This window comes from Ornithorhynchus anatinus, chromosome X5, assembly GCF_004115215.2.
Source record: "Ornithorhynchus anatinus isolate Pmale09 chromosome X5, mOrnAna1.pri.v4, whole genome shotgun sequence".
NCBI lineage: Eukaryota > Metazoa > Chordata > Mammalia > Monotremata > Ornithorhynchidae > Ornithorhynchus > Ornithorhynchus anatinus.
The window spans coordinates 19,004,246-19,031,561 of NC_041753.1; the positions used below are offsets into that span (position 1 = coordinate 19,004,246).

Below are 27,316 nucleotides of genomic sequence, written 5' to 3' on the forward strand. Positions count from 1 at the left end.
CTCAGCATCACTACAAAAAGATTATCTGTGCAGCCACATGTAGCATACATTGGAGGGGGAAGGGGCTGGAAGCAGGGAGGCCAGTGAGGAATCCAAAACAACAGTCTATGCACAGTATGACTAGAGCTGTTACCAGAGTGGTAGCCGTTCAGGTGGAGAGGAAGTGGGAGATATGGGAAATGTTGTGTAGAAAGAACCAGCAGAATTTGGAAAGAGATTCACAGGCCTGAGAAATTCCATTCCCTTGCTGCCGCACACCTCAGCACAGAAAAGTCCTTGCCACTTATCCCACTTTCCCAACATTTAAGACCAAGCAAAATTATTTAGACTATCGCCTAACAGAAATCCTTCCAAATAATTTCTAGTGGCTCACAGAACAGTAATCACTGTAGAAACTCCCTGAAATCCTCATTAACTTCTGGAGCTTTGCTTGGGCCATAATTAAGAATCTGACTTTGTCTTCAGCTTGAGCTCGGTATAAAGGAAATATGATAAAAACCATTCCATTGGTATTACTAAAGTAAAATTGAGGAAAAAACTGAACAAGTTGAGAAATATTTTGGTAGCCTGCTTAGATTACAGTGATTTGGAATGGCTGACATTAAGCAGTCTCCTCTAAATAGAGCAATAATTAAAAAATGTTGACAGATTCTGAACTCTACCCATGGTATCAGGCCTCTAGCTACTGGCAGGCTGAACTAAATGTTATTGCAGGTTTCAACACTTTTCGTAACTTTTGACAGTCTGATGAATAAAGAGAAATTGAAAAACACGATGGCTCATAGATAAACTGATTTAGGCTAGGGCTTTCAATGTTTCAGCAATGGCAGTTTACTATCTTATGAAACAGTTTGAAAGAGGATAACCGCCACTGCTCTCATCTGCTGCCTCAACATAGCAAATCAATATTAAGCAATATCAATATCAATTTTAAGCACAGGTGAGTGACTTTAATGTGACCACTCAGTTTTATGGAGAGGGATCCCACTTTTTCTTTTAAAGCATTAAGGGCCTCCACATTGCTGACAGTTGCAATCTTAAGAGCGCATTATTAGTAAAATCAGTGTTGGCAAACTATTGCTTAAATGCCAAATAAGGAGATGCATTCCAATCACCTCCACCTAATTCCATCTGTCGATGAAGTTACTGCATACACTGTTGATGTCATATTGCTGCTTTTATAGTAGTCATATTGCCAACATACTTTAAAGGAAGAAAATAATCTTCTGGAAAAAAACAGGATAAACACCATTTGCCTGCTGGTGATTTCAAGTATTGTCCACAGTTCCTCTCACTTTGCACCTAAAATATGTGAAAAGGTCACATGATTCTTTGTTATTAGTTTTTCACTCTTTAAATTTCTTGATGTGTTTTTTTCCCTAAACAGTTCATGTGTGAAAACCCTCAGGTTCAGCTCTTCCCTCCCTGCTTTACCCAGTAACAGGCCTGGGGCAACAAATAAATTTGAGCAAATCTGGAACCACCAAAACACCCGATGCAGCTGATACGGAAGGACTTTTTCACTCTAGCTAGTGAAGATATAAGAGGGAAGAACCGAACCCCTGCATGGTCGAACAACTGAAACGAGGCAGCCGTCATGAGCTAAGAACCGGACCCCAGTGTTCCAAAAGCATTCAGGTGGGAAATGATGGGTTGGTGGGAAAGGAGAGGCAGTCATGATAGCTTCGGTAGAATCGGGATGAGCTTGTTCAGCTAAGAGTTTGACAGATAATATTCTGTGGCAATACTGTTCTGATCAGACCATGCTGGGATAAAGAACCTTGGTGGAAATGGCTGGGGGATGCTTAGTAAAGAAAACCTGTCATGAACCATCGTCCTGGGTGTAGCTCTTTTCATAGTTCTTGCCCTCCACTGTGGGATAGTAACAAGAAGCTTGAGAGGAATGAAGAATGTAAGGTGGGGTGGAGTGGCAGTGGATAAGTAGAAGGTAAGAACTGATTGAGTATCTTAATGCTAACGGAGACGTGTTTCTGTTTGTTGTGGAGAAGAATGGACAAGCATTTGAGGGTACTGAGGCATGGGGAGACATGTGCAGAACAACAATTTTAGAAAAATGATCCAGCAAGCAGAGGGAAATGTGGATGTAGGAGGGGAGAAACCAGAGACTCCTCTTCACCCAAGCAGGAGAGATAACTGGCAAATTACATGTAAAACATACAATAGGACTAATCATCTGTTCTCTGTAATACCTGATTTTACCCACAGAGACATTTATTAGCTATTATTCATGAGCTCTGAGAGGTTATTGTTTGTCCTCAGCAGATAAGCAGTGCTGTGACAACAGAGGAAAGTCTGACAAGCCCAATCTCACTATAAAGAGATATTTTCTTTTCCTCAAAAAGGATTGGCCAGAACTTTTACAATTTCTTGACTTCATTTCTGATACATATGGTCTTCTGATTAGTATTGACCAGCATGCCATTTGTGGCCTGGACCATCCTGGCCTCAGTTTCCATTCCACAAGACTGACTTCCCTATAAATTCGCACCTGCAACTGGAGTCAAGTTCTGGCAATAACATCTTCATCCTGGAGGGTGGGCACCTACCGTCAGCCAGTTAACAGAGTCTGGGTGGCTCAATGTCAGGAAAGACCATTTCATCTCAAAGTGATTTGAACTGAATGGACGCTTCACATTTTCCGACTCATAAATCATTTTTGATTACTGATTACAGAGAAATCTATTAACCATGTGCTCAGAATGTTTTCCCCCCAGATAGCATTAACCTCATAATTGGCAAGCATACCTAGGCAGCGTTTCTCTCAGACATCAACCACCCTTTCATGCTACCTTGTCAGTAGGCAGGCAGCAAGAGGAGTAAATGAAACATCTGATGAGTCTCCGGTGGGATGAGTCTTCTGCTCTAGGGCTGTGCTTCACACCACGGTTCCTGGCCCTACTCAATGCCCTGATGTCTATGATCATGGCACAGAGTTTAAGTGAGATAGAGAGCCAGCACAGGGAGGACCGCCAAGCCAGAAGTAGGCACTGCAAGCCAGATCACCTCATGAGCCACCCTCATCACGTGTACCAGGGGTACCCTTAGAAAAAAGTCATAAATCAAGCAGCAAATCATTTAAAGCATCCATGTATCTGATCAACAAATGTTCAATTGTTGAAGAGAATACTAGGCAATATCCAAAAAAAGCATTGAATCCTAACCTTCATTTTAGCTCTAACCCTGGCTTAACCCTGGCTCTGGCTCTGAGATTGTTAGGTGGTTGATTTGTTGACAACTGAACTTTAATTTTTGACATTTTTGATGAAGCACATTAGCCATACTTGATCACTCTATTTGATTTTTGTCCATCTTCCTATTCCCTTCTACTTAAACTGTTAGCCCCAGGACATGGACTGTGTCCAACCTGGTAAAATTGTATCTATCCCAGTGCTTAGAACAGTGCTTAACACATAGTAAGTGCTTAAATATCATAAAAAAGGAGTTGCTGAAAATTCATCTATCATATGAAATTTTTCTGATTTGTGTCATTTTTACTACCTTTACCTTTTGGACAAGTGAAAATGACATGTTTTGCTGAACTACAGTGTATCAATTGATAAGCCACTTTCTGTTTCTGAGGTCAGTGACAAAGAACAACTTCCTTTTGGATCCATGACCTTACCTTGGGTGTCTTTAAGTGAAGAGGTTCTTTTTCAAAAACAGAACTGTTGAGATTGATCCTAGGCGAAATCAATGGGCAAGCATTCATACAGTTGGAAGCAAAAAAAGAGGTCCAGGGACGTAAGGCAGGAGGATTTTAGGTTTCAAAAAGGCAGCAGATTGTGAACTACAGATGGTGCAAGGCACACACAGCGGTGGACCAGAATGATTGAGGCTAGTGAGCAAAGTTCATATTAGTAATCAGCCCTATAGAGGAAAACAAAATAATAGGCGATAATAAAATCCACCATAATGTTGGCTACCCAAAGTCCTGTATCGTGAAGAACTGCAATAGCAGCACATTGGATAATATTAGTTCTTCAGGAATTTGGTCACAGAGAAAATATCGAAAAAACAGGTTCTTTTCTTTTTACTGAAACAATTGTCTGAGAAATAAGAATCTTCCATCGGCATCTTCAGAAGTCTTTGCACACTGCTGCTGCGCCTTTAGACCTTTAAAAAGAGTATTTTGGACTTCTTCAGGTTGTTCAACAAGGTCGTAGGTTCTAATCCTGGCTCCGCAACTTGTCAGCTGTGTGACTTTGGGCAAGTCACTTCACTTGTCTGTGCCTCAGCTATCTCATCTATAGAATGGGGATTACGACTGTGAGGCCCGTGTAGGACAACCTGATTACCTTGTATCTCTACCCCAGTGCTTAGAACAGTGCTTGGCACATAGTAAGAGCTTAACAAATACCATTATTATCATTATGAAGTCCCTGCTTCCTTAAATCCTCATTGTGTTATGATATTTAATTTTGTGCACTCCATTATGATGTTATGAAATGACAGTAAATTAAATACATTCCTCTGTAAGGTGAACATCTTCAATGGCAGGAGGGTATTTGGCCTTCTACACACACATATATGTATATATACATATATATATACATAATGGTATGAGTGTTCTATTGAGGAGAACACTCTTCTTGTAATTTTTAATCTAAAACTCTCTATATCTACTGAATATGTTATTGGGCAATGGTGGAAATCTTTGGAAGTGTCAATTATTCCAGTTCTATGTGGCTTCAGTAGTAGTGCTGGACAAGGTGTCATATGGCTAACTCAGTGGGAAGGCCCTATTGAATAAAGTCACTGGTGTGTTCTATGACTGGGTCATGGCAGCTCTCTGGTACAAAAAGTACAGACGGAGTGTACACACTAGTATATATATTGCTATATGCATAACAACCTGTGGTGACTCTAGAGTGTAAGGTCGCTGTGGGGAGGGAACTTGTCTGACAACTCTGTTATATGGTACTCTCCCAAGTGCTTAGTACAGTGCTCTGCACACAGTTAGCGCTCAATACAATTGATTGACATACATATTAAACGCCCTATTCATCTCTCTGTCTCTATAGTGAGAGAGATTTTCAGATAGTGATTAGATGGATCAGTCTCTATTATAACCTATAAATATCAGGAGATGTAAAGAATTTGGGAGCAAAAGAAAAATATATATATATATATATCTGTAATTTATTTATTTGAATTGCTGCCAACTCTAGACTGTAAGCTCATTGTTGGCAGGAAATGTGTCTGTTTATTGTTTCACTGTACTCTCCCACGTGCTTAGTTCAGTGCTCGATAAATATGATTGAATGAATTAATGAACCCTGAAGGACTAGGTTGAATTTTATATATTCAGTACGTTTTAGGACCTCAAATATTAAACCAATAGTCACATTTTTAAAAGTAGACATACTATGTTTTTCCTTATGGGGTACAAAGTATTGTATACTTTGAAAACAAGGAATAATTTTAAAATAATTTATTAGGAAGAAACAAGGCAAGGAGTGGTAGTAGAGAAAGATCCAGAGGAAAGTAAACAGTAAAGAGAACTACAAGGGGAAAAGTGGGGTAAAGTGCCCTGCACACAGTACGTGCTCAATAAATACGATTGAATGAATGAATGAAACATTGGCAATTTAGTAGGGAATAGATAAATAGTTAGAGGGCTTGGTTCAAGCAAGCACTTGGTTTGCAAAGTTATTTCTGATCTGTTTTACCCTCACTGAGATATCATGTGACTACCAGAATGGAGAGGAGAAAGGTTCCATGAGGACTTTCCCTTTCCCTCCCCATCCACATTTCCCCTTATGGACCTTGCCCTTACTCTCCCTACTTCCCTTGAGCTTGGGTCTTAGTGTCCCTATCTACCCACTATGGACTAGGATTGAGATGACAGGAAACCTACATCTAAGCAGAGAAATTTCACCCCCCCCAGACCCAAATTCCCTGCTTGCCTGCCCCCACTTATGCCAGGCAGAAAGTTCCCTGACTCCCAAATGGTGTCATTTCGGGGACTTGAGCAATGCCCCTCTTGGTTTCTGCCTCCTCCCCAGTTCTGCACTTGCCCCTCCATTCGCTATTCCACGGAAACTGGAGTCTGAATCTGTATTGTCTGTGCTGGGGTTTGTAACAGAGAACAGGAACCTGGATCTCCTTGTTCTCTCCAAGTCCTGTCTGAGACCAAAGTAGAGCTGGGGTGAAATAGGAAAGATATGCATAGGCCTCACACAGAGCCATGATCAAGTGGCCAGGGGACCCCAGAATGTGAGTAAATGATGATGATGAGAGAATAGGTGAGGAAAGAGAATGCTATTCTCTCTCTCTTTTGGGGTAACCAAGGGTTTCTTATTACAGTTTTCCCTCCAATTATCTGCAAAGCCCCAAGCTACTTCCTTCCATCTAGTCCCTGCAAGAGTGGCAAGGCACTCTATGAATAAAGATACATTACATTCTGTGGGAACCCACCAAGACCAAGCAATGAATAGTTTTATAGATAAGAGGACTTGTTCTAAGTGGGGCCTGGTCCAGTATGTAGCTATCTCAATGTAGCTACCTCAATGCTCAGTGTAACAGATTACCATTTCAATTCATACACCAATTTGAATGGTGGGGTGAAAGATGATAGAGCAGTGGTTACTCCTGCTTTGTTATAATCACCCCCCCCTTTACTATTTGTAATGAAACCCTTAAAGATGGAAGAAAAGCCCTGAGGATATTAGCTTCCTAGGAAATGGAATCTGTGACTCTGTGATATGAGCTGAGCCAGCTTTCAGCTACTCAAATTCCAGACGTAAACTTGGCCTTACCGTATCTATTCCAGATTATATATTTAGACCAGGCCTCCAAATTAATTGAGAAGTCTAAAACTTTGAATGCCAATGAGCTAAATGGAAGATGACGCTGAAGGAAAAAAACCTAAATGGAAAGCCAACCCAAAGTTCACCTGCCTCAAGATCATTGACTAAATGTTGCGTGAAATGAAAGATGAAGAAAATGACACGGAAGCTCTGACCTTTGTCCACCTTACAAAGAGTAAATCCTTTCCTTCTTGATTTAGACTGGAGTTCAATTGTTCAATTACAGAGCTGTCATGAAAGCATTCCATCTTAAAAGTAGGCAACTCTTATCAGTGCAATGCCTAGTTAACCTAAAATAAGTCACCCAACTGCATTTTACCTGATTTATTTTTCTTCTGCTTATTTGCAAGGATGATTGCATACCAATCATAAAATTATAAAAGTCAGTGTTGTTCTCACCATTCCTATCAAGAATGCAATTGGGGCATCATAAATAGTTCACCATTAAAATCAAAATAAAATACCAAATCCTGACATAATTAAAACCTGATAGTTTGTATTCTCCACATGGTCTCCTTCTAGATACTTTAAATAAAATATTTGACATTGTCTTTTTTAATCAAGTTCTAAGAAAATAGGGAATTGCAGGACTTCCTAGTTAAGCTGGAATCTAGGCCTGAGGCTTATCAATCAGTCATTCTATAGTTTTATATATATACCTAGATCTACATCTCTCCTTATAATTATATATTTTTACAGAGAGATTGTTATCTAGATATCTAGAGAAGCAGCGTGGCTCAGTGGAAAGAGCCCGGGCTTGGGAGTCAGAGGTCATGGGTTCGAATCCCGGCTCTGCCACTTGTCAGCTGTGTGACTGTGGGCAAGTCACTTCACTTCTCTGTGCCTCAGTTACCTCATCTGTAAAATGGGGATTAACTGTGAGCCTCATGTGGGACAACCTGATGACCCTGTATCTACCCCAGCGCTTAGAACAGTGCTCTGCGCATAGTAAGCGCTTAACAAATACCAACATTATTATATATATGCTTAATAACATTCACACACACAATCTCCCCCCCTTCAAAGCCTTATTGAAGGCACACCTCCTCCAAGAGGCCTTCCCTGACTAAGCCCTCCTTTCCTCATCTCCCACTCTCTTCTGCCTCGCCCTGACTTGCTCCCTTTATTCATCCCTCCTCGCAGCCCCACAGCACTTATGTCCATATCCGTAATGAATTTATATTAATGTCTGCCTCCCCCTCGAGGCTACGAGCTCATTGTGGGCAGGGAATGTGTCCATTTATTATGGTATCGTGCTCTCCCAAGCTCTTAGTACAGTGCTCCTCAAACAGTAAATGCTTAATAAATATGACTGACAATGAAAACATAGTCAAATCCAGCCCCCTAGAGTGGAATTAGAACCAGCCAGTTTCCCAAGGCCAAAATCAGGACCTCTGCTCATGATGTGGGTAGATTGGTCTTTATTGGGTACTTTCCAACTTCGACAGTCAGCATACTTTGCCTGGGGCTGGGAAGATTTCCTGGAAAGAAGTATCTATCTTCTCATTTTAAAAGACTCTTGAGGCTTTTCTTCCCAAGACCACTGCCAACTCATCAAAGCTAATTTGCCCAGTGGGATGAGAACTGTAGGCCTCAGAAATAAATCCTCACTTTAGAAATGTCCATTATCTGTTAGATTCTTTCAGGAATGTAATTTTTGGTGGGGGTGGGGGTGGAGGGGGGAGAAGAGAGGTGGGGGAGAAAGGGGACAGTATTTAAGAGTGTCTAAATTAGGCCTGGCTGTGAATTCTCAGTGAGAAGGATTTGTGGAACTAAGCTTATAGATTTTGCTTAAAAATAGTGAGGGTGGCTAGTGGGTGGGTTTTGTATTAATTCTGTGAGTGGGTTTTAGCGGGACTCAATGTTCATTCCCATGTGAGCCCACTGAAACTGGAGTGTATTTTCTACATTACCTGAATGATGCCTACTGATCATGCTCTGACAGAGACTTTGACTGACAAACAAAATTCCTAAAATGGCAGCTTAGGGACTGGAGTGCTGGCCCAGAGTTAATTGAGAATGGGGACTTCACCTACAATGTCAAAAAAAGCTAATGGCCTGGGTGGATAAGAATCTAAGCTTTTATCAAAAATAAAACAAAATGTATATATGGAAATTAGGCCTAGAAATCCATAATCAGTTAAATCATTGTCAAAATAAGAAGTGGAAATTATTTTAAATTCCTACAAGAAGACTATATGTGAATCTTTAAAGGGAGGGAAAAATGTTCCATGAACTGAAGCTGCAAGCACAGGCAGATTGATGCTGCCTGGGGTGAGCGTTGTAATGTCTATGATGTCACAAACTCCAGTTGGCACTCGTGCCCATTCTGTGCCATTACCACCTCTACAAAGAATGCCAGCCTGAGTCTGGAGCTGGGGAAGGAAGGGAACAGCAGCAAAATTTCAAGGACAACACAGCCTTCTCTGATGGCAGAGGTAGTCTAGAGCCAATAGGCATCGCTGATCTGAGGCTGGAGGAGTTCTCACCCTGCCTCACTAAACTATTCAGACCACGACTTGGGTCTTCCACTGCTGTTTCATAGGTAACCCCGCATGAGATCAGGGATATTTACAGGTTTTGTGTGGTCTCGGCCCAGGACTACCAGTCTGGCTTGGGCCAAAGTTTATGCTGCCTCTACCTGCCTCCTCCAGCTCCAGAGTGGAATCACTAACTTGGTCATCTCAGATCTGTCCTGGGGCTGGAGGAGGCCAGGCATAACTACCTTGGTCTCCACAGAAAACACAGGGCCACATGATATAGTATAAAGTGTAAGCTTCATGAGAGCAGGGACCATGTCTCGTGTTTCTGTGGTACTACCCAACTGCTTAAAACAATTCATTGCATTCAGTTGGTGCTCAGTAATTCCCATTACTATTCTTATTCTTGCAGAAAATAATTTTACTCCTACCTCCATCTGGACCTATCTTCAGATACTTCGACATACTTTCAAAGATTTCAACTGACTGAGAAAAATAACTTAAGGACAAATGGCCATAGGAGGAAATATCAGCCTGCTCCACTAATGTGTTGAGTATTGTGCAACCCATTTTTTGTACTTTAAAAGTGTTTAAATGAACGTACAAACCAGGAACCTGGGCAAATAATTTGATAAAATTAAATGTTCAGAGGGGACTGCTGTTAAGTTCTCTGGTTTATTACATTATATTTACTGCAATTGGAAAGCCCTGGGATGACAATTTAATCAACTAAAATTACAAACCATTCTTCTCTAAGCACCTCTTGAGGGAAAGCCTGGACAGCATTGTGTGAGTCTCAGCTTATTAACTTCCTTTTTAAAGATCAAAGGGTAACTCCCAACTGGGAATCATTTACAGTCTTTCCCTTACAAGCATGGGCTTCTTCTTTAGGGGTTCACATTCTAGGATACAAGTTCCCTCTGGCTAAAAGGGTGGCAGAGAATTTATAATCATAAAGTAGAACAATATTTATTTGTGGGTTTTTTTAAAGATCCCAAGTGGCATTTTGTTGTGCTTTTAAAGGAAAAAGAAAAAGAACCACTTAAGGGTTCAGATGAAATAATTTTACCCATACCCATTAGTAAGATTAGCATCAACTGTACACATACACACACAAGTGCACAAAATCACACAAAGCACAATCTATGAAATAGGCAAACTAGACAATTGCCTAGAGGAACTTTTTTGGGGGGGAAGGATGGTTTCTGAATTTTCCTTCATAGTTCTGCAGCCTTTTGTATCCCATTCTTTTGCCTAAAGTGCCAAAATATCTTGAGTCAGTGCTGTAAGCACATTTATCCTTCTCTAAGAAAAGACACTGTGTAGGTGTATAGAAAAATGGAGGGTTAATTTTCATTTCTCTGCAGGCCATACACAACTTTGTAGGTACTATAATTCCCAATTCACACATATGTATAGTGGTCTTTCATAGTCAAAGACACCATGGACAGTAAAATTCACTTATGAGTGCGTGTGTGGCTGAATAGGTCCATGTGGGACCCACAGTCCAGACCACATTGTGCACCCAAAAAGTGTGTCCTTTGTTCAGTCAATCAAATCAAATTAGAGTATCATTCTAAGCACTTGGATAAATGCAATAGAGAAAATACAGTAGAGTTAGTAGACACAATCCCTATCCAAAAGGAGCTTACAGGCTAGAGGGGGAGGCAGACAGCAAAATAAATCACAGATAGGTACATAACCTTGTACATTTCTCCTAAGTGCTGTGGCGCTGAGGGTAGGGTAAATATCAAGTGCATAAGGAGTAGAGAAGCAGCGTGGCTCACTGGCAAGAGGATGGGCTTGAGAGTCAGAGGTCATGTGTTCGAATTCTGGCTCTGCCACTTGTCAGCTGTGTGACTGTGGGCAAGTCATTTAACTTCTCCATGCCTCAGTTACCTCATCTGTAAAATGGGGATTAAGACTGTGAGCCTCACGTGGGACAACCCGATTACCCTGTAAATCTACCCCAACGCTTAGAACAGTGCTCTGCACATGGTAAGCGCTTAACAAATACCAACATTAATTACAGATCCAATTGCATAGGTGATGCAGTGGGGAGGATGATTAGGAGAAACGAGGACTTGGTCAAGTAATGCCTCTTGGAGTAGATATGATGTTACAAGGGCTTTAAAGATGGGGAGAATGGTGGTCTGAAGGGGGAGGGAGTTCCAGGCCAGAGGGAGGATGTGGGCTAGAGTTTGGTGATGGGATAGACCAGATTGAGATAGAGAGTTGTGTTGTCATGTTTAATGCTTGCACTGCCTCACACTCTTTTTTTTTCTCCTTTTTCTGGAAAAAAGAAAAACAAACAAAAACCTGACATAGAAGTTTCCAATATCAGAACTATGCAGGAGATAGGCCAGCTGAAAATCTGGAACCTTCCAAGGAGAAAAGTCAATTAGAATGAACTGGTCCAAAAGGGAGGTCTATTTAAAGTCTAAGCGTAGATATTTTGCAACAAAAGCATTCCTTTGGAATCAAAGTTAACAGGATTATGAAGGAGCCATTGTGTGAACTGTAACTTGTTTTCCAAATTTGGGGTATTAAAAATAAAGCAGAGTATGAGTCTACATCCTATCACCCTATGCCAAAGGGGGAAGAACTGTATGTAACTATACCCTTGTTAATATAGGATCCCATTATCTTTTTTAGAAATACGAAAAGGGGAAAAATCTTTCACAGCTTCTGGACATCAACATTCTTATTTCTTCTATTACATGAATGCATAAAACATGTTGGTGCTGAAAAGAAACTTCTGTTTTTGACCAATCTACATCCATTCAACTGTTTCTACCTCTCACCTGCCCTCGGAAAGTTTTGGGAAGGGGAAGCAGGATGGGAAGTGGTTGGCTATTGCGGGAGAGCCATAGAGAAGTGAAGCAGGCTTGCCCTTGCCAAGTCTCTCCCCAGTTCAGAAGAGAATGAGGAGTAGCTCGCAGAGAGCGTTTCCACATGGCTATATTTCTGGTCGGCCTTCATGCCAGGGCTCCTCAGCCAGTCTCCCAAAACTGACACTACTCTCATCGTTTGATAAAGCCCTTAGAGTAGGTAATTGAATAGGCGCTCCCCATCTTAATTCACATATTTGTAAGCAGAAAATAAATCAGCTCATTTTTTTTATTTGCAAGGCCTTTCTTAGCCCATCTGGCACCAACAATTTCCTTTTGTGTTTTTTAAAGCTGCGTGTTATAAAGGAATTAATTCTACCCTAGAGGGTTTTAGCTATGAATCTCACAACTTTCAGCCCGGTTATTGCTCGACTTCATCATCAGTAACAAATTGTTCTTGTTGTGGGAATTGTGCTCGTCAATTTCTCTGGTCTAGTCCATTAGGTTTTCATTAAGTTACTTGCCACTAACAAAGTTAGTTGTTTACTTTCCAAAGTTGTTATTAGTAATTACAATTATTTTATCATAACTGCACATTTTCATTTGAAAACATTCATAAATGGGCAAATTACTTATTTAAATTACTTCTTAATGGGTGTAAATGTAGTCAGTCACAACAAGACAAGCTGCAAATAAAATAGAAACTTTTCAATTAAATTTTGTATGATTAATGATTGGCCACCTGACTCATTATCTTCTGGTATCTTTTTGCCACGAAATGTGTTGTTGAGAGCCTGTCTATATTGCCCCTTCACTAGAGCAGTATAAGCACTGTGCTTTTGGGCTACCCCAAGGATTTGAACCCACCAACCTGACAGATTGTAGTGGATAAACCATTTCGCATGTACACACACACACACACAACCACACACACACGCTTAATTGATAAATTGCACCCATTTAGGGCCAGTTTCCATGCCTTGGCTCTGAAGTTCATCATTTGGATTTAGCCTTCCAGATGGTTTGCTTTGTTTTTTCTCCTAGAATTTTTTCATCTTTCTCCCTCTCTCTGACTTTCTCAGGTCTCTTGCCATAGTGGCACAGCAGCTGCTGGAGTGTGGAAGGTCTAGACACACTAGGCCACCCTGTTTCTCAGTGACAGGAAATCTGTTCTGACTACTTCACCACAGCAGTATACTTTGGTGTGTGGACACAAACATTTGGTGGAAGCTGCTGAATCCTTTACTGAGGTTCATGACTACAAATAATGCTTTCATCAAATTTCCACCTGCCACTTCTGTATCAGCCTTTTCTTTCTGCCCCATATCATCCTTTAGTCTTTCTCTCCTTTCCCATTCTTTTAGTCATTTCTTGTTACCTTTTTTCCACATTTGATAATATGTTTATCTTTTCCCTGTTCTTTTTCTTTGTTCATTTCATCAATAGTATTTGTGTGCCTGTGTGCAGAACACTGTGAGCTCCTTGTGGGCAGGGAACATTTCTCCCAACTCTGTTGTATTATGTCTGTTTATTGTTATGTTGTACTCTCCCAAGCGCTTAGTACAGTACTTTGCACACAGTAAGCACTCAATAAATACAATTGAATGAATGGGTGAATGAATCCCAAATGCTTAATACAGTGCTCTGCATAGGGTAAGCACTCCGTAAATACCACTGATTGGTTGATTAAGCTTTCAGAAGACTAGAGAAGACAGGATATCTTCCCTCAAGGAGTTTATACTCTTGAGAGCCTACCTTACCTTCTGATTCTCCTCCTTCCCTTGATGTATTTAATTTTTAATATTAGGATAAAAACTGGACCATATGAACCCTTTCATCCAAAAGGATATCAGATGAAAAGAAAAAAATGCCTGCATGAATTCAGGCTGGTGACATAAAAGGGAGAGGGTGAGCATATGCACTGAATTCTTCTAAAAGCAGTGTCAGCCTGGGCATAACAAACTCTGGAGTCAGTGTCATGAGGTTAGGGTTCTAGACTAGCTATCCCACTGTTTTTCTGCCTTACTTCAAGAAAGTCACTTTACTTTTCTGGTGGCAGTTTCCTTTTGAACAATGGAAAAATAATGGTCCTTTACCTACTTAAATGAGATGTGTGAGGATGTCACTTGTATGGAGTCCTTAGAAGGCACTACATGCGAAATATTTTTAAGGTTTGGAAGAATCAATAACAGACTGTTGATTCTGCTTTAACAGAATGTGACAGTTTGATAAAACAAAGGAATATATTTTATATTGATGCATTTCCTGAGTTCAGCACTAATGAAGCTGAAGTTCATTCTGGCCCCACAATGCCTACAGCTACCTTCCATCTGCTTTTTCGCTTAAAAATGAATATCTATGCCTGTGTCAAATTGCATCATATATTAAAAATATGGCAGTTCTGCTATGAAAAATAAACCTGCAAGACAAGATTAGACCCACTCATTTGGGGGCACATTAGACCCATATTTCTCTATTCTAGAACACCACACTTTTGTACTGTTTTTTCCAAACAGAGGTATAGCTGTGTTAAATCAAATGAAGAAAAGCAAGTGGATCAAGGAAATTCACAAGAGACTGAATCAGATAAAAAAAAAGACCTTCAACATATTAGACAAAATACAAATGTGCACTTTTTTCCCCATTGCCAAAGTTTATACCAATAACAAGTTAGACATTTTGGGAGGAGCATTAATTCCTTCAGAATGTGGTGTTATGTGCATTTAAGTAACTTAAGAATTAACCAAGTATGTACTTCATATAATTGGATTTAAACCTGAGGATTTTAGGCCTAAAAACATATTACCCCATCGTTTTCAAGATTATTTGCTGTGTGGTCCCACACTTAGTCCAGAAATTCCAGAAATCAGGTAAGATAAATGACACAAGGTCTGCAGAACTTTTTACTTTAGTTGTCATTTTCCTCTGACTCCCAAACAAATGTTTATATTTTAAAAAGCCTCCCTTTTTTCTTCCCTCTCTCCCTCTGATTCTCCCTTCTCTTCTCTCTTTTGTTTATATTGTAATCCCTTCTGTCAGTCAACTGCATTTATTGCACACTTATTGTGTGCACAGCACTGTGCTAAGCGCTGGGGAGAATAATAATAATGTTGGTATTTGTTAAGCGCTTACTATGTGCCGAGCACTGTTCTAAGCGCTGGGGTAGACACAGGGGAATCAGGTTGTCCCACGTGGGGCTCACAGTCTTAATCCCCATTTTACAGATGAGGGAACTGAGGCACCGAGAAGTTAAGTGACTTGCCCAAAGTCACACAGCTGGCAAGTGGCAGAGCCGGGGTTTGAACCCATGACATCTGACTCCAAAGCCCGTGCTCTTTCCAGTGAAGAATACAATACAAGCAACTTACAGTCTAGAGTGGGAAACAGATATTGAGATAAACACTGACAGAGAAATGGCATGTTTTCCAGATATGTATATATGTGATGTGGGGTAACTATCAAGGGCATAGCTGGCACAGAAGGGAAAACAAACAGGGGAAATGAGGGTTAAGTTAGAGAAGGACTCCTGGAGGAGGTGTGATTTTAGAAGGGCTTTGAAGGTGGGGAGAGTTGTGGTCTCATATATGAAGGTGCAGGTTCCAGGCCAGAAGGAAGACATGGGCAAGGGTTTGGTAGCAGGATACATGAGATCGAGGTACGAGTACGATGGCTTTGGAGAAGTGAAATGTGCTAGGCAGGTTGTAGTCGATCAGCAAGGTAAGGCAGGAGGGGGAGAGCTGATTGAGTGCCTTAAAGTTATGGAGCTTCTTTTTGAGGTGGAGGTGCAACCTTTGGAGGTTTTTGAGAAATGGGGAGGCATGGGAGTAACTTTTTTTAGGAAAATAATCCAGGCAGCGGAGTGAAGAATGGAATAGAGTGGGGAGAGACAGGAGGCGGGGAGGTCAGTGAAGCTGTTAATGCAGTAGTCAAGGCAGGATATTATAAGTGCTTTCCTCAATTAATGGTATTTATTGAGCACTTACTGTGTGCACTGTACTAAGCACTTGGGGGTGTACAATATAACAGAGCTGGTAGCCACGTTTCCTGACCACAAGGACCTTACAGTCTGCCATTTCCTATCAATTTGTGGCCGATCTTCTTTCTATGGTAATCACTTTGAAAGCTAATGACATAAGCTCAGGAGGGGGATCACAGTCCACACTCCTTGCTAGGATCAGAAGGAAGAATCATTTTCCCCTTGGACTGAACTTGGAGCTGGTTTGCTTTATACCACTGCACTAGGGTTAAAAGGATTGTCACCCAAACCCAATACCAAGAAAAATAAGGAGTTAAGTCTTTCCACCAGGCACTTCTAAAAAAGCTATATAGGTTTCACTGGCCATGGCTGAGCTGCACCCACAGACAAAATAACCCAACAGGATTTAATTGGGAACATCAATAAAGATAAACAGCCACAGGATAGTAAGGGAGAGGTTGACATGGTAACTCTCTACAGCTCCCGGAGGTTTTCAGGGCTGAATAACAAATTACCCACCTAGAAATCAGTCCTAATCAGCTGGCCATAAATTGCCCAGATCTATCTGCTTGAGAGATTCCTGTGTTTAAACAGCAATTATCCAGGGATGACACCTACAACAAGGTTAACCCACACTAACCTTCATTATTCCAGATGTAGCATGGAAAGAGAAAACACTTACCATATGCAGTGGATCAGGCTTAGGTATTTTCAGGACAGAACTCGGACATCCTATCACATGCCCAACTCCCACTGAAAGAGACCCAACCTTGTTCCTCAACCCCACCAGAACTCAGCAACTGGCTTTTTTGGGCAGGGTGGGCAATCCCAGTTAGCCTAGCCCACTCCACCCCTTGGAGCTGAAATACTGGTTCTACCACCTGCTTCCTGTTGGTAACATGTGTCCTCTATCAAGGCCAGATTCTGGCACCCTCACCACTCACGGTGGTTTTAGCAGCAGCGGCAGCAGTGGGTGCTGAGTTGGAAAGACATGTAGAGGTGGGATTTGAACCAATATTGTAGGGACTCCAAAGCTTCAACTTGTTCCTCATTCCCAGAGGCTGTGCCAGGCTACTTGGATGGATCAGGAGTGAGGTGAGCATTTACCTTGTCCAGTTGGGGGTAAGAAAGCACTTGGCCCAGTCCCAGAAACCAGTGAGGGTGAAAAATATTTCAGCAGCAGTGACAGTGACTAACTTGTTCTTTCTCTCCTTTAGCCCCTCTCCCCCTTTCCTCTATTCCCCCTCAAACTCTTCCTTCCCTCTTCTCCCTTTCCCTCTCTTTCCCCGCTTCAATTCCCATTCCTTCTTTCTTCCTCCCTTACCCTCCTCTCCCTTTTTAAAGTCCTCTCTCCCTCTCCCTCCCTTTTCCTTCCTTGCCCCTCAAACATCTGTTTTTCCATGTTCCAGCCTGATGCCAACCTGTCACAAACCTCTGCCCATAAAGCCCTGCCTCAACATTACACCTGGACTACAAACAAAAGAGTTTACAGCCCTGCTGCAAAATTAAGTCCCTGAAATTTTTTCAGTTATAATAATAATGTTGGTATTTGTTAAGCACTTACTATATTCAGAGCACTGTTCTAAGCGCTGGGGTAGATACAGAGTAATCAGGTTGTCCCACATAAGGCTCACAGTCTTCTTCCCAATTTTAAAGATGAGGTAACTGAGGCACAGAGAAGTTAAGTAACTTGCCCACAGTCACATAGCTGACAAGAGGCAGAGCCAGAATTTGAACCCATGACCTCTGACTCCCAAGCCCGTGCTCTTTCCACTGAGCCACGCTGCTTCAGAAAGTCATTAAAAGTGAAGGCAATGTAATCTCCAGTATCTCGCAGCTGGGTTGATATCCTGTACCAATGAGGCCTAACCTAAGGGGCCGTTTCAAAGATCAATCTATCTAATCATGAACTGGCATTATAGCTAAGTGCTACTGTTATACCTAGTGGAAAGAACACAGGCCTGGATGTCAGAGGACCTGGGTTCTAATCCTAGCTCTGATATTTGCATGTTATATGACCTTAGTCAAGTCATTTAACTTCTCTGTGCTTCAGTCACTCCATCTGCAAAATGGGGATTCACTATCTGTTGTTCTTCCTACTTAGATTGTGAGCCCCCCTTGGGACTTGGCCTTCTTTATCTACCCCAGGGCTTGGTTTCAAGTTCAGAAACATAGATATTTTGCTTGTTTCAAAATTAAATAGAAGACTTTTCTTTTTATACTCAATATTTTAAAAATATCTAGTTACTTAGCCTCTGTCACCCACCAATGTCAATATGCATTGTACATCTTGATCTAATGATATTGTGTGTATGGTTTTCCACATTTGCATACAAATAACTGGTTAGGTGGGGCATTTCTGGGCCAATTTTAAACCTGCAAGCCATAATAGGCTAAAGTAAATCCATGGTTTAGGAGTGCATATTCATAAAATATAGATATAATTTTAGATTACCCTGCAAATTCTGCACCAACAAAATATCGCAGTAACAATTAAAGTAATGGTGACACTGGAAAAATCACCTCTGAGATACCATACTGAATTTCCCATCTGTTGTTCCATTCTCCTGCTACCGTCTCTATTCAATGGACCAAGTGCTAAACAAATATTTAATTGTTGGTTATTAGCAAGTCAAGTAGTGTCTTTCATAATCCATCACAATAAATGGATGGTCAGACTTTCAATTCTTGGATTCTTACTTCTATTCATAAATTAAAGAATCAAAAATGCTTTCAGTCCTGTGACAATTCATACCTCCTCATTCCCTTGGAAAACCCTGTTTTTACAGTTAGTCTAAATCTGAAATAACTAAAGAAAATCAATCATTGATATTTGTTTACTGTTTGCAGAGCACTGTACTAAGCACTTGGGAAAATAAAATACAAAAGAATCGCTGTTCACCAGGAGATTACAGTCTAGAGGGAGGAGTTTAGAGTATAGGGTTTATACAAAAGATGAGGAAACAAAGTCTATTAGCAATGGCAATTTCTACAGTTATATCAAAGATTGATTTATAAAAATTGTCATATCAGTGTCCTAAAGTACTAAACAGCAGACTTTTTCTAAGCATGTCAAACAGTATGGACTATATGTGGTATTTAAACACTTACTTGCCCAAGATCACACAGCAGGCAAGTAGCAGAGGTAGGATTTAAAGCCCAGGTCCTCTGACTCCGAGGTCCATTCTCTTTCCAGTAGAGCATACTGCTTCTCCATTGGCAAAAATAGAAACCATATTAATTGTGCTTATTTCAAGAACCAAATATCTGTTTTTCATGAAATTCACTTTAGCCACAGAATAGAGAAAATGGTACACACAAAATGAAACCTTCCAATAAGCCAATGGTACACTGAATCTTTAAAGAAAATAGATTTTTCCCTTAGAAAATCTTTTGGGGAAACTACATATATCCATATCCACATATTTTGTTTATGACCATCATTTTCATCTTTAATGTTTTAGACTGGAGGTCTAATGCTGGGCTTTGAAGCTATAGATTCTTTCAGTGGAAAAAGTCAGTATATTTGCTACATCATGAGGAAAGTAGGGCTTTCAGCAAATGGTGTTCTCTTTCAAATAATGATCTGGGAATATATATCAAATACAGAATAATTTTTAAAAATCCACTTTTAGAAAGTGTTCAACAAATGGTTTTCCACATTTTCTGGAGTAGATCAAGTACCATGCTTTTTATCCATTAATAGGGAGTAAGGCTTTTAAAATGATCATTCTCTGACTTAAAGATGTGCTAGTTGTCTTCATTAATCCAACAGTGTTATTGATGATGAAAGGCTCAAGTGTTAGCAGTTAGCGTGAAGGAATGTTCTAAGTTTCCTATGGCTTTTGGTAAATTCATCACACATCAGAGTTATGAATTATTGTTATGGAATGGAACTGTTATTTATTATACACCATGGCAGTGCAATTTTAGGTTCATTACTAATTGTGCTACCTGGAGCTATAAGGCATTCACACAGACTGTCTCAGCATCAGCTCAGTAGTCTAAAAATGCTTATAAAATTGGATGATCCTGGTAGTTTAAGCAATGAATTTGTTTCTTAGTGTACACAGACTGCACTGGGTTAGAGTGAATATGGCTGCATTGGAACTGGGAGTCTTCATAGTTTTAATGAAGAATCAATATCATGACTTTATAAATATTCAAGGATCCTTTCCTCAGAATATCACCTATATTAATGGGAATAATATACTCTGGCACACACCATAATCTCACACTCTTCTGCTTTCATCTATTCTCCAGAGCATATAAGTTTTCCTGCTGAACTGACATTTCTTTTGTAGATCTGCATTTTCATATTTAAGCTAAAAACATTTGTCACATAGGCAGATGTTTGGCATTTCCCACATGCTTGATAGTTTCCTTACTGTTACATTAAAAAAAACACATTGTCACATCAGAAGTGCCTTTAATTTTTCTTATATTTTGTTCAAATTCAATTCATGCTACCCTACTATTTGGAACACAATAACAGTGTCATAAATACTAAGCAATACTCTTCCTTAGTCAGGGGAGCTTGGGCTGTAGTGAACCCAAAAAGAAATGACTGAAGATGGAGGTCAGAGAGAGAGGAATGGGGCAGGTGTTTTAAGAAGGTGCAAAAGGGTGAGATTGGAGGTGCAGGTGGAGGGGTTGAATTTGAGGAGGTGGGTGATCTCCTCTTGAGGTACTGCTGGAAGGATGGAAGAGTTGAAGGAGGAGGAGGAAGTGACTGGCAAGGTTCAGGAGAGATTTTAGGGAGATCCCATTCATTCATTCAATTGCATTTATTGAGTACTTACTGTGTGCAGAGCACTGTACTAAGTGCTTGGAAAGTACAATTCGGGCAGCAGAGACAATCCCTGCCCAACAATGGGCACACAGTCTAAAAGGGGGAGAGAGACAGCAAAACAAAACAAGTAGTCAGGCATCAATGCCATCAAAAGAGATTAATAAAATCATAGATACATATGCATCATTAATAAAAGAGTAAATATATACAAATATACACATGCTGTGGGGAGGGGAAGTGGGTAGAGCAGAGGGAAAGAGTACGGGGAATGGGGAGGGGAGGAGGGGCAGAGGGAAAGGGAAGGCTCAGTCTGGGAAGGCCTCCTGGAGGAGGTGAGCTCTCAGTAGGGCTTTGAAGAGGGGAAGAGAGTTTGGCAGATGTGAGAAGGGAGGGCATTCCAGGTCAGTGTTAGGTTGTAGGCCAGGGGTCAATGGTGGGACAGGTGAGAATGAGGCAAAATGAGGAGGTTAGCAGCAGAGGAGTGGAGTGTATGGGGTGGGCTGTAGAAGGAGAGAAGGCAGGTGAGGTAGGAGGAATCAAGGTGATGGTGAGCTTTGAAGCCAATATTGAGGAGTATTTGCTTCATGAGAAGGTTGATAGGCAACCATTGGAGGTTTTTGAGGAGGGTAGTGACATGCCCAGAGCATTTCAGTAGAAAGATAATCCAGGCAGCGGAGTGAAGTGTAGACTGAAGCGGGGAGAGACAGGAGGATGGGAGATCGGAGAGGAGGCTGATGCAATAATCCATTTGGAATATTGTGAGAGATTAATCACGCCTGATTGTTTCAATTGTATCAATGAAATAGATCGCAAAGTCACTATGGGAAAGAGATTAGGGGAGGTGGGAGACAGGGATTTGAGGAGGGAATTTAAAAATCTGAATAAACTTGTATGGGCATTTGGGCATTAGAGTCACTAAGGATGGAGAAGTATTGCTCCTGGGAGGAAGAGTGGGCAGAGTTGAAGCAGGTGAGAATGTTTGAGGTAGACGAAGTTGGCCTGATGTCTGGATTTCTGCCAGTAGCACTCCACACATCATACACAGGAGTAGAGAAAACCTAACATGGAAGTGATCCAGAGCCTTGGGTTAGTGGTATCAGTCATATAAGATCAGCAGTGGGACAGGGAAGTGAGGGATTTGAGGTCAGTGGAGCGGGCCGAGTCGGGGGCATGTATTTGTATGTCAAGAGAAGGTAGTTTGGATATGGAGACCAAATGGGGCATGATAATTAGGAAATTGGAGGCGGGGGTTCAAGAAATGGTAGTCTGTGGGTGGGGGTGTGTGTGACACTTTTAGGGAGGGGGGCGTGAATCAAGCATGTGTCCAAGTGGGTTAAGTGGGGTGAAATAATGAAAGGAGCAGGCAGCAGAAATTATATTGGGAACCTCTAGGGATTTGCATTGTGGGAGAATGAGAGGATGTCTCTCTCCCTATTGAACCGGGCAGAAGGATGATGAGACAATATCATGACAGGGTATTCCCTGGGACCAGGGTGACTGATATCCTGAACTTTGTGGAAATCAATCATTCTGGGCCAGCTGATCTTTTGGAGCCAATCAATCTGTATTTACTGAGCACTTTCCTGAAGAGCACTGTACTAAGCACCCAGGAGAGTACAACAGAGTTGGTAGACACCTTCCCTGCCCACAATGAACTTACAGTCTAGAGGGGGAGACAGACATTAATGTAAATAAGGATATGAGCTTAAGTGCTGTGGGGCTGAGGGAGGGATGGAAAAAGGGAGCAAATCCATGTGCAAGGGGTCAGGGGTTGGTGCATAAGTGGCACTGGGGAGCAATAAGGAAGCCAACTCCTTCCCCTTTCCCAGTGAATCTTGAGGAGTGAGAGAGGATGAAGCCCCTTCTAGAGAGAGCAGCAGGGGAGAGGGTGTCATACAGGGAGAGCTAGGTTTTGGGAATGGTGAGCAGTGCCTGGATCAGAAACAGGTGAAGGATGAAGGGATGCTTGCCTGTGATGGAACAACTGCACAAGGGAGTGGGAGAAGAGGAAATGAGGGCTAAATCAGGGAAGGCCTCTTGGAGGAAATGTGCCTTCAATAATGCTTTGAAGGTGGGAAGAGTGATTATCAGCTGTGAAGAAGGAGGGTATTCCAGGCAAGTGGCAAGAAGTGGGTAGGAGGTGGATGGTGAGATGTAATTCATTTATATTAATGCCTGTCTCCCCCTTTAGACTTTAAGCTTGTTGTGGGCAGGGAATGTCTCTGTTTACTGTTTTATTGTACTCTCCCAAGCATTTTTCCTAGAAACATTATCTAACCTTGGCTTCACTGACAATGCCCTCTCCTGGTTCTCCTATCTTTCTGCCTGCTCCTCAGTCTCTTTTGCAGGCTTCTCCTCTGCCTCCCACCCTCTAACTGTGGGAGTCCCTCAAGGTTTAGTTCTGTGTCCCCTTCTATTTTCCATCTACATCCACTCCATGGAGGACTCATTTGTTTGCACAGCTTCAACTATCATCTGTTCCTGAATGATTCCCAAATCTACCTGTCCAGCCCTGACCCCTCTCCTTCTCTGCACTCTCACATTTCATCCTGCCTTCAGGACATCTGTACTTGTATGTCCTGCTGACTTCTCAAACTTAACATGTCCAATACAGAACTCCTTATCTTCCCACCCAAACCATGTCCTCCCCTTGACTTTCCCATCACTTTAGGCAGTACCACCATCTTTTCTGTCTCACAAGTCCATCACCTTGCAATTATTCTTGACTCATCTCTTTTATTCAGCCCACATATGCACTTAGTCACCAATTCATCTTGATTCTATAGTCACAACATCTCTAGATTGTGCCCTTTTCTCTCCTCCAAACTCTACCATGTTGATTCAAACCCACCTTGATTACTGCATTAGCCAGCAGTCCATACCTACCCATTCCTTAAAAACCTCTAATTGTTGTCCATCCATCTGCACCTCAAACCCCAATTACTAACCATCAGTTACAACACTCAGTCAGCTCTCTTCCTAGGTTTGGGTGGGAGGATGAGGAGTTCTGTTTGAGATTTGTTAAGTTTGAGGTGTTGGCAGGACATCCAAGTACAGGTGCCCTGAAGGCAGGAGGAAATGCAAGAATGCAGAGAAGTCGAGAAGTCAGGGTTGGAGAGGTATATTTGAGAATCATCTCCAAATAACATGGTGTTTGAAGCAATATATGTGCACCAAAATATGTTATGGGATTAAATTAATAATAATAATGTTGGTATTTGTTAAGCGCTTACTATGTGCAGAGCACTGTTCTAAGCACTGGGGTTGATACAGGGTAATCAGGTTGTCCCACGTGAGGCTCACAGTTAATCCCCATTTTACAGATGAGATAACTGAGGCACAGAGAAATTAAGTGACTTGCCCACAGTCACACAGCTGACAAGTGGCAGAGCCGGGAGTCGAACTCATGACCTCTGACTCCGAAGTCCAGGCTCTTTTCTACTGAGCCACGCTGCCTCCCTAGTTGCAGTGTGCTTTCAAATATGGTTTATTTAGACAAGCAAAGATCTTTGTTCAGTCTTGAATGTAAAAAGATTTTTATGTGTACCAGAATACATGTTCTACTGTGACTCAGATGACTTTCCTGCACCCATCTTCTTTGGAATCCAAAAAAAACTACTGAGTTGAGAAGCTGTTTTAGGAAAAAAAAACACAAAACAATCCCTTGGATAAAATATAGTAGAAAGCATCTATGTTGATTTTTTTCATAATTATTGAAGCTTGTTAACACAAGGTTGAGGATTTTAAAAATTAATTATATAGTTAATATGTTGTAATTGATTCTTTTGAGAATGCTATTCAGTGAGGAAATTTAAAAATTTTTCACAACCATTGGTTCCTTTCAGAATGAGTTATCATTAATTTTCTCATGGAGATGAACTTTAAACAGCTTTTCACTCTGTTACTGAAGAGAATACAGAATGAGAAAGATGAAAAGAACTGGCTACGGGGAAAAAGGGAAGTATGAGAGGAAGCATATCACATTCAAAGATATTACCCAAGACCATATCACAGATGTGTTTAATCAAATGACTGCTACATAAGAGAGGGAGTCACATTTAAAAAAAAATGTGTATCCATAATGATTAAATAATTAGCAGAAATCACTTTAGCTTAAAAAAAGTAGATCAGCCTGTAAAATCTAGTAGGCATGTGAAAGGAAAAAACCTTTACCTTATCTCTAATTTCCACTTCAGATTTTTTAATCTGGTCTGCTATCCTTTCAGTTCAATTATAATTATCAGTAGGTTCGTGGAAAAAATCCATCAATAAGACTTATTGAGCACCTGTGTGCAGCACACTTGTACTAAGCCCTTGGAGAATAGAGTTAGTAGACATAATCCCTGACTTTATGTTTATAATATGGCAGGGGAGATGGACAATAAAATAAATTACAGGTAGAATAAAGACAGAAAAGGGGATGGGTATATGAGTTCTGTATATATATTTATACTCTATTATTTAAACATAAGGGCTACAGGGGGTTGTGAGTTTCAAGTGAATAGTTAGTGCGGAAAGGCTGAAGTGGCATTCGGGGGATGTATAGCCTGAAGAGAACAAAAATTAATTTGGGACAGTCTCCTAGAGTAGATGTGATTTCAGAGAAGCCTTGAAGATGGGGAAAACTGAGATCTGGTGGATAGCGAAGCAGCGAGGCCTAGTGAAAAAAGCCAGTGTCTTGGAGTCAGAGGATCTGCTCACTAATCCGGGCTCCTCCACTTTCTTGCTGTGGGATTTTGGACAAGTCTTTGAATTTATCTGTGCCACAGTTTCCTCATCTGTCAAAAGGGGATCGGATACCTTTTCTCCCTCCCATTTTAGACTGTGAACACTGTGTGGGACAGGGGCTGTTTCTGCCCTGATTATCTTGTATCTACCCCAGAACTTAGTACAATGCTTGGCATATAGAAAGGGCTTTACAAATATCATAATTATTATTTGAAGGAGGAGTAAGTTGCAGGGTGGGAAAAGGGCATGGGATAGGAGGTGGGAGAATAGAGACAGAAGCTCTAGCTTGAAAGGAACAAAAAGGCCTAGAGTTATTTCTTATATATGAAATATCATCAACATTTATCCCTTCCTAGACAATCAACCTTACTGCTTAATTCATTTCACTTTCTGGAAAGATATATGAAGAGATGAATGAATTGCTGAAATAAGGAAAGAATGTGGTGTAGTAGAAGGAACATAGCACACTAATGATAATTCCATCTACCTGCTCTGTACTCAATTTTCTCTACAAGAAGAGATGTAGGAGTTGGGATGCAGCCTAGTTGAAAGAGCCTAGTGGAAAGACCATGGGCTTGGGAGGCAGAGAACTGTATATATTTCCATTACCCTATTTATTTTGTTAATGAAATGTACATCGCCTTGATTCTATTTAGTTGCCATTGTTTTTACGAGATGTTCTTCCCCTTGACTCTATTTATTGCCATTGTTCTTGTCTGTCCGTCTCCCCCGATTAGACTGTAAGCCTGTCAAACGGCAGGGACTGTCTCTATCTGTTGCCGACTTGTTCATTCCAAGCGCTTAGTACAGTGCTCTGCACATAGTAAGCGCTCAATAAATACTATTGAATGAATGAATGAATGAACATGGGTTCTAATCCCAACTCTGCCACCTGTCTGCTTCTGTGTTCTTTGGCAAGTCATTTCACTTCCTTGTGCCTCAGTTACCTTATCTACAAACTGGGGATGGGGACTGTGAGCTCCATGTGAGGCAGGGACTGTGTCCAGCCTGATCATCTTGAATCTACCACAGGCCTTAGTTCGGGGTCTGACATATAGTAAGTACTTAAATACCACTTATTAATTATTATTACTGTCATGAGAACCAGCCTTATTTCATTGCCAGAGCTGTTGTGAGATTTAGTTGATATTTACAAAGGGCTCTAAAATCTTAGGCAACCAAGCAATCATATTTAACCTATTATCAGTAATAATCTACATAGCATATTGGGTGCCATATTGATTTCTTGGGACTTTTTTTCACATGAATATTTGCAATGATATCTTCTGTGATGCCTTTGAACTAGTCTATCTAGAGGAAACATGGCCCAGTGGAAAGAGCAATGGTCTGGCAGTCAAAAGACCAGAGTTCTAATCCCAGCTCTGACCTCCTGCATTTGTCACTTGACTTCTCTGTGCCTCATTTCCCTCATTTGTAAAATGGGGATAGATTGTGAGCCCTGGATGGAACAGAGACTGTATCTGATTAAAATTAATGTACCCCAACACTTAGCACAGAGTTAGCACTTAAATGCCATTTACTCTTGATATCTCAGAGTAAAGATGAGTCATTTTGTATATTTTGGCAATCTTGATTTCCTTGATTTTTCCTATTTTCACCCAAGGTTGATCTGGGTCACCATTTATTTAATTACAGTATTCTTTAAGCATTTACTATGT

At 41.0% G+C, this 27,316-nt stretch overlaps 2 long non-coding RNA genes across 2 annotated transcripts in view; one reads left to right on the forward strand and one right to left on the reverse strand.

The window, feature by feature from the left end:
* The window catches only part of LOC114808221, a 43,341-nt gene extending 26,386 nt beyond the window's left edge, over positions 1 to 16,955 (reverse strand). Inside the window, exon 1 of the long non-coding RNA XR_003756066.2 lies at positions 16,800 to 16,955. This is a non-coding gene — a long non-coding RNA (uncharacterized LOC114808221). The remainder of the gene's footprint in view (positions 1 to 16,799) is intronic.
* LOC120638173 lies at positions 9,175 to 9,965 on the forward strand. The gene is made up of 2 exons (XR_005659685.1): positions 9,175 to 9,375; positions 9,723 to 9,965. It is a non-coding gene; the product is annotated as an uncharacterized LOC120638173 (long non-coding RNA).
* Positions 16,956 to 27,316: the final 10,361 nt, after the last annotated feature.